We start from the raw sequence: 10,368 nt of genomic DNA on the forward strand, positions 1-10,368 counted from the left end.
CTCTAGTTTTTTTTTTTTTTTTTTTTTTAATAAGGATGTGTGAATTTTTTTGGGATCTTCTGTATTTAAGCAAAAAATATGAGTATTTCAAGTCAACATTTACACTCCAAACCAGCAAAAATCCCAAATTGGCATAAAAAAAAGAAAGAAGGTAAATAGAACTGTAAAGACACTATATTTGACTCACTACTACTACTTTTGACAAATTGTCCGTTTTATCTGTATTTATTAGACACTGGGCCCTTAATAACAAACACAGCTGGGGTCACCCAGTAAGCATTTGTTTGTCTTCTGAGTGACAGCAGACTCAGGTTTTCTGATCTTACCAACATTTACACCCACTTCACACTAAAACCTGACGTTCTTTGCGTGTAATTCCACAAACATCTGCCTTAATGAGTCCCCCCCCCTGCACAAGTCTCCCGCAAACTTGTGATTGACTTGACTATAAAAAGTAGATGAAACTGTAAATCATGAGACATATTGTAAGATGTACTTCTGTCTTCCCGTGCTCCATAATGAAGCAGTCATTATGATTATTTTATAGGTCTGAAGTTTTTAAAAACTACAAGAATGCATTACTCTGCATAATGAACAGATGTTGTGGCAACAAGCACATACATTATGCATAAAAAATTATTTCAATTTTGATTGTAGACGCTGATTTATTGAGACAAGCCTAGCTTACAACAGTAATGGATTTAGGATGTGCTTTTGTTGTGTTATTTCCATAATTAATAATAGGAAAGCAACACATTATATATGCTTTGTATTCATAAAGATAAGAGCGTTTGAGTTATAACAGATAAAATGCCGCTTGCTGAACTTTAGAACAGTCAGGATTAATTAGACGTAAAACTTAAACTTGTCTAAATGACAAATAAGACACAAATTCTCTTAATGTCTTCTTGCTTGTCGTCTGCATTTTGATATGCTGAAGAGAGGAGCACAACAGATGAGATAAGATAAAATAAAGGAAAGGAAAGATAATTATCACAGCATGATGTGCTGTACAGTAACAGAAAGTCATTCTGATCTGTTCGTTATATTTATCTCCAGGATCAAGAGAGAAAAGTCAAAAGCATTCTGAAAAATGAGTCGGAGAGCAGATTAGTTTTACTCCATTATGGTCATTTTGTTGAAAGTTTTATTTAATTAAGTAAACCTAGTTTAAAATATAACGCATCCCTTTTCAAAATTTCAAGTGTTTAGCTCCTGTATTGATGCGTTTGAGGTTCATTTCAAAGATATATCACAAAGTTTGTGTACATTGACTATAGATAATGGATAGTATATCTTATAAAAGAAGAACCGAAGTTTGGTGTCTTGCGTAAAAGCTGAATATACTCAGTTTTTTATTCTATATAGTTTAGAAGCAACTGTTAAGCTTAAATCTGTGTACATTAAATGGAACTTGATAAAAGAAAAATATTTTTAACCACGTACAATGCACTTAAAAAAAGGGAACGTTAATCCAACTTAAATGAAGTAAGTGCTTGAATTGGTAGCAAATAATTAAATTAAGTTTATTAAAGTAAATTTATTTCAATAGTGACCTATTGCGCTTCCTTGAATGGGTTAGGATTTTGATAGGTCTATCGTTTATACAAAACATGCTCATTACATTTTTTTTTGTTGCACAAAATCATTCTTAGATGATGAGATTTTAGTTTTTGCTCAGTTCTAAAATATTTTGAGCTATTTCAGAATGAGCTATTTTAAGGCCTCTTGTTACTTTAAATCCAAATGAGCTGCTGTTGACCACGCCCCCAACTCGATGTTTAATGTGGAAATGGCTGCCAACCGATCCACAATTATGCAATTGTACATCTTTGAAAAGCAGAAGTAGAGCCTCCTTCACTATCAACAAGAATGCATCAAAAAATAAAATATATGTTTTTATAAGGCCATTCTAGGACTTCTTCCAACATATTCGATGGTCTTTATAATAGAAAGTCCACTGGAGCATATTCTCTCTGTTGGGAGAACCTATTACTTCTTGAACTCAGTTGCAGAAATGCATAAACCTAAAGGTTCAGTTTATCAATGTTTTTAAGACTGTATTAAATGTTATACCTGAGGAATCTTTTAATTTATTTATGATGGTGTCAACTTTTTTTTTTCTGGGAATGCTTCGACTTCTTGCAAAGAGATTTTTAATCTCAATGATATTTTTCTGGTGAAATAAAGGACAAATAAATTAAGTGGTTTCTGAATGGTAAATCAACAACAAAACTCATGTCTTTTCCAGCAGCCATTGTGAGCTGTATGTTCTCAGCTTGTGTTGCGAGGAGATGGACTGAGCTTCACTGGGGTTGCTAGGTAAGGGAACAGTTTCTGCCGATTTGTGGCTTTACAGTCTGGAGGTTTTCGAAAGGTTAATTTTTCACACGCCGCAAAACATTAACTTAATGACAAAAACTGGCTATGTGTGTTTGTTTTAAAGTGCTTGGATTGTTTTTAGAAGCAGTAGAAACCCTATTGGAAGTATAATAAAACAAATGCGTCCCCTTTAAGTTCAAACTTCATGTACATTTGGGATTGTTAAAAATGGTTTTCTTAAGGATTGTCCCTGTAAAGTCACTCACTTTCCTAACTAAGCAGCTTACAGGCCAAACAGTTTTATTTGGTTACATCTGAGGTAGACGGGGTTTCCTTCAGAAAACTTGCTAAGCTTGGGGCGCTAGGGCAGTCATCCAGCCGGCCGCCATGTTTTTGAATTAAAAATGTTCAAAGTTGACAGGAAATTTGAAAATATCACTTGACAGTTCTGCATTATTGGAAGACTGGAAGATTAATACCTAATCACCAACTATAAAGTCTTAAAAAAAAGGGAATAATAAAAAAAAAAAACTAAAATAATTAAGCAATGAAAAGCCTGGGGAGGGCACAAGAAAAGCCTGGGGGCCTGCCAGGCTTTTAATACACTGTGGGAAACCCTGGGTAGAGCACTGCCTTGTACATTTCTGCGATGTCTTTCATAGCTTATGGCAAAGGTTATGACTTCTTTGTTTTCTGCTCAGTCTCCCCCCTCAACAGTGGATCTCTTGGCTACTTCTTAGTTTAGTTTAAGTAGATTATCATGTCTCTGCAGGTTTGCAGATGTGCCTTTTTTTTGCATCCTTCCATTTTCAGATGGGCAGTTTTGTGAGATGTAAGAAACTCGTGTTAATGACTTATAGGAAAGCTCTACCTCTGATCTGTCTGCTGTGTTACTTGGTATTCATAATGCATTTTGTTCACTAATTTGCTCAGACTTTCCAGACTTTTTCTTGTAAAGAATTTTTAAATTGCATAAAAATGAATCCTTCCACTTCATATTTATGTGCTGCTTTGTGTTAATCTTTCACACCAAATCCCAAAAATATATAAAAGATTATGGATGTAACATGATGAAGTGCAAAAAGTTTTGCACAGCCCCTGTGGCAGTGTTAAAAGAACAGTGTTAAAAATGTTAGCATTCACATCAAATATGTTTTTGAAGCATGTCAAAGAAAAGGTTTTGGCTAAAAATACACAATCATAATTAAAATCACAAAACTAACTGGTGTATCCACACAGTGACTGGTTATGAGTGCAATTTCTAATGAAGGTATTACTCTGAAATTATAAATTAATAAGGTATTTGTTGTTTCCAAGCTTTTAACCCGAGCTGCACCAGCAATGAATTCAAATCACCTGAATATTAAAGTAAAAGGCTCTGAATGGTGATGTGAATGTAAATGACTGAGATGTGTGTGTGTGTGTGTGTTGTTTTTAAGTCTTTTGTAAACATCTTTGTCTGGCTCTTCACCCTCGAAGGACTGCAAAGCCACACAGTGTGACCCTGTTTGGGGCAGACACGTCCGCTTTGCCTCTGCTGGACGCTCCGTTGCAGATGTCTGCTCAGCAGAGTAGAACCTTGTGGAACAAGTCCAAGGCCTGGTACACGAGGAACTACATGGAGTGGGACGGAGTTTGGCTCCTCACATTAGAATTAATGATTTGAAGACACATAGTCGGTGAATAATTGATTCCAGCCCCCAGGATGGTTAGGAGCTGAGTAAAAGACTAATAAATCATTTGTGGTGCTGCCAGTTGTCGCTTTCAATTATTTCTGGGTTTGTGATAAACTTCTGCACCTGCCAGCTGCTGGTCCCACAATTCCTTGGAGCAGAAAAGAGGCAAGTTTACCCGAACTTTGCTCTCGGCCATGATGCAAACAGCTGCCCTGTAGCAAGCATGGAGGGACAACCAAAGATAAACATTTTCTTTCCTTTTTTTTTTAATCGTATTTTGAATTTCTCCCATACTTTTATCTTAATCCCCTCTCTTAATGAGAAAGTTGGGATCAATAAAGCCCCCAAAATTGTGACCTTCAATGAATATTTCCTGCTTTTCAAATATGCAAAATTAGGCATACAATTCCTTAGTGTTTTTGTAATTTAGTTACATTAAAACCGCAAAATGTTTTGTTTTGTCACAGAGCCAGACAAAGGTGTCCATAGTTGTGAATTGTAAAGAAAAAGGACACATAATTTTCAAAATTGTTCTGCTAATGAGTCTAAGACATGTCATGTCTTTGTGTTCAGCCCTTATTACTCCACTGTTCACAAATAAAATCAGTGCAATTAACTGCCCTCATAAATCAACTATGTGTGTATTTTAATGCCAGTATAAATACAGCTGCTCTGTGAAGACCCCCAGAGGTTCGTCAGAGAATATTAGTAAAAATGTTGGCTAAAATTCACACATGCTTGTGTGAAAAACTGCCACTTTTATTAGTTCAAACACCAAGTTTACTTTAATATTCATTAATATGCACAGTGGAACACACTTATGCATGAACACAGTAGCTAATATCTTTATCTCTTTGAGGTATATTCACTATACAGTTGAACATTATTCATCTACGAAATAAAGTCCCAATGAAAGCATTAAAGTTTGTGTTTGCAACATGACAAAATGTGGGAATGTTTAGATGAGGTGCGATGATGTTTTTGAAAGGCACTGTAAGCTGTCCAAATAATAACTTTCGTCCTTGCTGACTGACAACCCGATGCATAGCTGTAGATTTGATTGTGCAATTTTAGGAGGCTGCTGTAGTAAAACGTGATAATTCTCAAATAAATAAATAAATAAAGTAAAATATGTCAGGTCCTCTTGCATCTGATGAGCATAAATCATACTGATTAAGGCTGTTGTACATTTTTACTTCCTGTTTATTTGACTATAACAGCTTGAATGTTGTAACGTTGTGGGACTGCATCTCTAGGTGTAAAGATGTCTTTTTAATGCAGTGCGGCGGCGACACTTTGCCGTCATTAACATATGCGAGAGTTGTCAAAAAATGCGAGATATTTTGTCACGTGTTTATGTGAGCCTAATGCAAAATGCACTACAAAGGAAGACCTTGTCAAGTCAATAATTACTGAGTTATGAATGGCATTTCTCTTGCATAAGTAAACCAGGTATAACGCACAGTTCACGGCTCTTTTGAAGACTTTTGAAACATCACCACAAACAAAAGGGGGTTTTATTCTGAGGGGAATTCAATCAACACAGATTCCTCAGATTTCTATTAGCCTCTCCACATGGTGCTAATACAATCCTGCAGCCATCAATGATGTTAAATTACAGATATCAGTTATTTAGGAGCATCTTTAATTCAAATCCATTCATTCATTATGTGAAGCATTTTCCTAGTCTTGCCAATTTTCCTGAAGTAGTTGCTGCAATAATTACTGCATATGGAAACAAAACACAACTATATATTATGCTCTAAAGGTTATCTTGGCATACACTTATTTTCAGTTTGTTTTACCACAATTGCTGAAGGACAACATTTAAAACATTCAAATAATAAGTAGAGAACATTTGTACTGTATGTCAAAACTGCTCAATACAATGGACAGTTTTCTTTTCATTTCACAATTTTTCGTGGTAGTCTGTCAAATGAAATCACATTCAAGCTTATGTTAAATTACACTCAAGCTTATGTTCCTAACATAAAAAATGTGAAGAAGTTGATTGTGCTTTATGTATTCATCATATTTCTAGAAACTTTAACTTGGCAGCTGCTTTTCAGTTTATTTCCAAGGCTGGAACCTGAAAATAAGGAAATTTGCTGGCATGCCCTGAACTCACAAGGTCACAGATCTGCTTTATTTTTGGGTCATAAAAATAAAAATATGTGTAAATCAACTAAATATGTTAAGATGCATAAATTAAAAAGGCATCTGAGAATTATCACCAAAATGAGTAACTCTTTTGGTGATGAGAGTTGTTGACAGTTACAGATAATGTAACTGTTGAAATGTTTTTCCAAACACTGATCAGGTTATCTCACTCCACAAGAAGTTTCTGGCCCTAGTTTTCACATCTGATAGTCCAGTAGACTCAGTTCGATTGGGGACCAAAATTACAACCTTAGTTACATTTTCAGCTGGTTGGGATCGCTTTCACACTCTGTGTCAAACGAACCAAACCATCTGTAAAACGTGCTCCTCCTCTCACCTGCAGTCGCGCTGCACCAAGAACCACTGAAGGAAACAATTTGAAAACCTGTGAAGACGACACTGAGCTCAATTTTCTCCTTCACAAAATGTGAACAAAAATGAAGTGGTGTCAGGTTGTAGGATTTCTCTTTTATCTTTGGCAAAAGGCCAAAGGTCATTTCTCTTGCTAGCAATGGATTCTCTTGGAATTGTTGGTTGTTTTTACCCAGAATGCTCTGTCCTTTAGTCCTCTTCCTGCTTTTGGAGCGGTCTCCGGTCCACTTGCATTCACATATGCAGTTGAACCATGTCAGATTTTGTTTGAACCGAATCAAGATCTAGGTTTTTAAACATATCAGAGTTCAAATAGGGATTCACAGCTCCCCAAATGTACCGGACCAGTTACTCTGTCCTCTTGAGTTCTCTTTTACTTTTGTGATCTTAATTTCTTGGATAGTTACGTTTTACTTTTACTTGAGTAAAATATGTTGCAGTAAAGCTTTCTGGAGGACCATTTTTGGGTGCTCTACCCACCTCTAATCGTGGTGCAAAATGAGTTTCCAACAGCTTTTGTGGGTAAGCAGAAATCCATCTTCCTCACCTCTTTACTTTCACAAAGCAAATCCACATTTCCTGAATACATGATCTTTGTAGCAAAATCACTCACTTTATCACCAAGAAGAAGCCAAACATCCATTGGACATATTACTGTCAAAAACAAATAACATGTGTTTGGTCCAAAAAACAATTCATTCTCTTTTTATAGCCACAGTGACGGACGTCATCATTCACACTAGGAAGGCATATCCAGTTTTCAGAGCATATCTCAAAGAGCTTATTTGTTATTGGGAAATGCATGTTGTAAAATAATTTATTTCCTTAGAAAACTAAGCAAATGGAGAGGCCATTTTTTGTATGTTGATATTTCAAGAACTTTTGGTTTTCTATTTCCCAAGCTTAATTTTTGGCCTTTTATCCTATATAACACTGCTTCACTGCTGATTTTTAAAAGCATGGAAAATAATTTAGTGACAACAAAGCAACGTAAATTGTAAAGTAATGGTATAAAATGTTTTTTCTAGCAAAAGTAATTTTTTTGGGAAAAAAAAATCTCCACTTCTGTCTTTCCAAAAGATGTTACGGTCAAAAAAAAAAAAAAAAAAATCACTTTTGGCAAAAATAACTTTTAGGAAGGTGATGAGATGTACTGAGCAGCATCATACAATGGAAATAGAAATGGTAAAAATTCAGAGTAAGTCCTGCTTCATAGACATGCTATGACAATGAGAGATAAAAGCGTCCCAAATGAGAACACAATTCTGTACAGCGGCAAATAATCACTTTCAACTGTTGTGTTGAATCTCCTGCTAAGTAATTGCTACTTGCGTTGCACAATTTAGATATAATATTTCATTTGACAGCTGATGCAGAGCTTGGAAGCATTAAGTAGACAGTAGTGGAGTGTGGTCCATCTGTGACTGGGTGGGAGGGGGATGAGCGAGCCCCTCAGGGCCGCCAAGCAATTCAAACAGCATTAGCAAGAGGTGTCCCTGCCTTTACCGCAGCTTTCATGCCTCACTCCTCTTCCAACGCAAATAAGAGGCAACACAAGTTATCCATTTGAGATATTGACTCGATATGGAGATAAAATCTGCACTTATGAGTCACAGTAAGGAAAAAGATCAGCGAGGGACTGGGGGCCGATCTGTCTTCTACATTAGTGCAAAGCTGCCACTCGCTGCAGGTGGCATGAAATATTAAGTGTTTTACTAACTTAACCCAGTAGTATGCATTCTGAGGTTAGTGATAATTTTTCTGATCTTGGTAATTATCCTTTTGAGACTCCTTGACGTCTTTAAGAACACAATACTGAAATTGGGTTGAGAGAAATCCACCAAAGTACAGATTTAATCTCCCTTCTTTGTATTTTTGCATTGGTTTTAGGTTTAGCAACAAATGTATCCCATCCAAAGCTTGAAGTTTAAAGATAACCCAGGTTTTGTAAAGTCAATATGTTTTGCCAGGAAGTGGTCACAAGAGTTTATTCAACAAAACTTGTGGGTTAAAAAGAAGGAATAATAACAACCCAGAACCTCTGCAACCTGATCAAGGAGGAATAGTCAAAGATCTCTCTATGTCTATATAACCCAATCCAACATTTTGAAATGTTAGAGAAGACCAAGTCTTGTCATATTGTCAAAAATGACTTATAAAAGTATTAACAGCATCTTGTAAATCTTTTCTAATGGCGCTGCATTGCCACATCATCATCTAACATTGTGTGCAATATTGTAAATGCTAAAGACTGTTTAGCTGCAATATTTGCCAAGTTATTACATTTCAAAGGACATCCAATGTCACTCTGAATGGAAATAACTTGCTTGGTCAGTTGAATTGGCTCCCACTCCCAGTGATGCACAAACTTTATATAGACCTCAGTTAAAAAAAAATACTTGGGCCCACAAAAAGTTTAAGACTTTTAAGACAGTTTTGTTCATTGATGTAGTAAAAAGTTGTCATAGTCAGTTTTGAGTGATTTAGCATTTTGTTATGTGTGAGCTGGGTTATTTTGAAGGGCCATTTTTACTCTCCAGCATAAGTTGGAAGCAGATGATCTGATCCACAGCATACTCTGCTGGCAGAAGATCAGCAGGCCTGCAAGCTGCCAGAGTTGCCTGGTGTTGTGATTGGCTGGGAAGAGTTGACAGAGCCGACGGCTTTGGAGTGAGTGGCAGCCGAGGTGGAGGGGTTAGTTATGGGGCTGCGAGTAGAGGAAATAAAATGTGTGTGGGGGGGTGTTGGGGATTTGTGGTTTGGGATCTGCGAGGAACAACAGCGTTGCTCCTGTGCGTCTGCTCCCTGACACTTCCCTAATCTGATAACGGATGAGGACAGGTTGCCTTCGCGTACCTGGCAAGTACCTTCTCCAACCTGCACAGGCGGCTTTCGGCGGATAAGGCCAGGCTTGGCAAATACCAGCATCCTCTGGAGAATAGTTAAAGGGTGATTAATCATTGTTTAGGCACAGAATGCAGAGGAAAGAATGGGAAAGCGGCGTTCCACACCTCTGAAGCAATTAATCCCTGTGATCTCCACCAGGTTTGTCTTGTAGATAAGTCAAGGTACAAAACTGTTCCTAATTTATCAACCCACTCATGCCACACAGCATAAAACACACAATTTATTTCCAATCATTTAAAGTCAAATTTTAAAAAGAGTGACTTTGCCACATCCAAGTATACCTTATATTAGCTTCATATAAACTAAGTACCCCAGATTACAATGGGAATCTTGTTTTATTGTGCACATCTGGTGGAGTCACAAAGCATTTTCACATTCGCTGTCTGAATTTTTGAGTGATTGTGGCATAAATCATTTTGCTAATCAGAAACATAAGTGACACGAATGCATCTCCCCTCTTGGAACAAAGAAGCAACATATGGCTCTAAAAACACTCAGGTCTTTTATTTCCAAGGTATATAACCTGTGCATAAACCAATATTATTGGACTGATTTGCATTTTTCTTTCATTCTGGGCTCCTTTTCAGATCTCATATCTCGCAGATGACTTCAATAATGGATAAAACAAGCCTTTCTCCCTCGTTATATATTTGATTCTCAACTTGAGTGCAGTTAAGCAAAGCATAAGACTCGGCTCAATGGTTTGTTGCAAGGTGAATTATGGCACTGAAAAGAACATACACCAGAGTGCATGCATGATAGATTTATGTAAATATGAAAACCACTGCAAAAAGTACTGTCCCCCTCCTCCTCTAATAAACTGCATTAACAGATGAACCGAAAAACAGCGTTGATATGACAAGATGAATTCCTTTATTACGAGTGGGTTCTCTCTGGATCTCGCTGCATCGCTTCCAAATCATATTTGCCT

At 36.8% G+C, this 10,368-nt stretch overlaps 1 long non-coding RNA gene across 1 annotated transcript in view; it reads left to right on the plus strand.

The window, feature by feature from the left end:
* LOC106948872 (uncharacterized) overlaps window positions 1-4,076 on the plus strand; it is a 20,210-nt gene extending 16,134 nt beyond the window's left edge. The window contains exon 3 of the long non-coding RNA XR_001425269.1: window positions 3,802-4,076. This is a non-coding gene — a long non-coding RNA (uncharacterized LOC106948872). The remainder of the gene's footprint in view (window positions 1-3,801) is intronic.
* Window positions 4,077-10,368: the final 6,292 nt, after the last annotated feature.

Source organism: Poecilia latipinna, unplaced genomic scaffold, assembly GCF_001443285.1.
Source record: "Poecilia latipinna isolate Pla-1442-1.1 unplaced genomic scaffold, P_latipinna-1.0 Scaffold310, whole genome shotgun sequence".
Taxonomy (NCBI): Eukaryota; Metazoa; Chordata; class Actinopteri; order Cyprinodontiformes; family Poeciliidae; genus Poecilia; species Poecilia latipinna.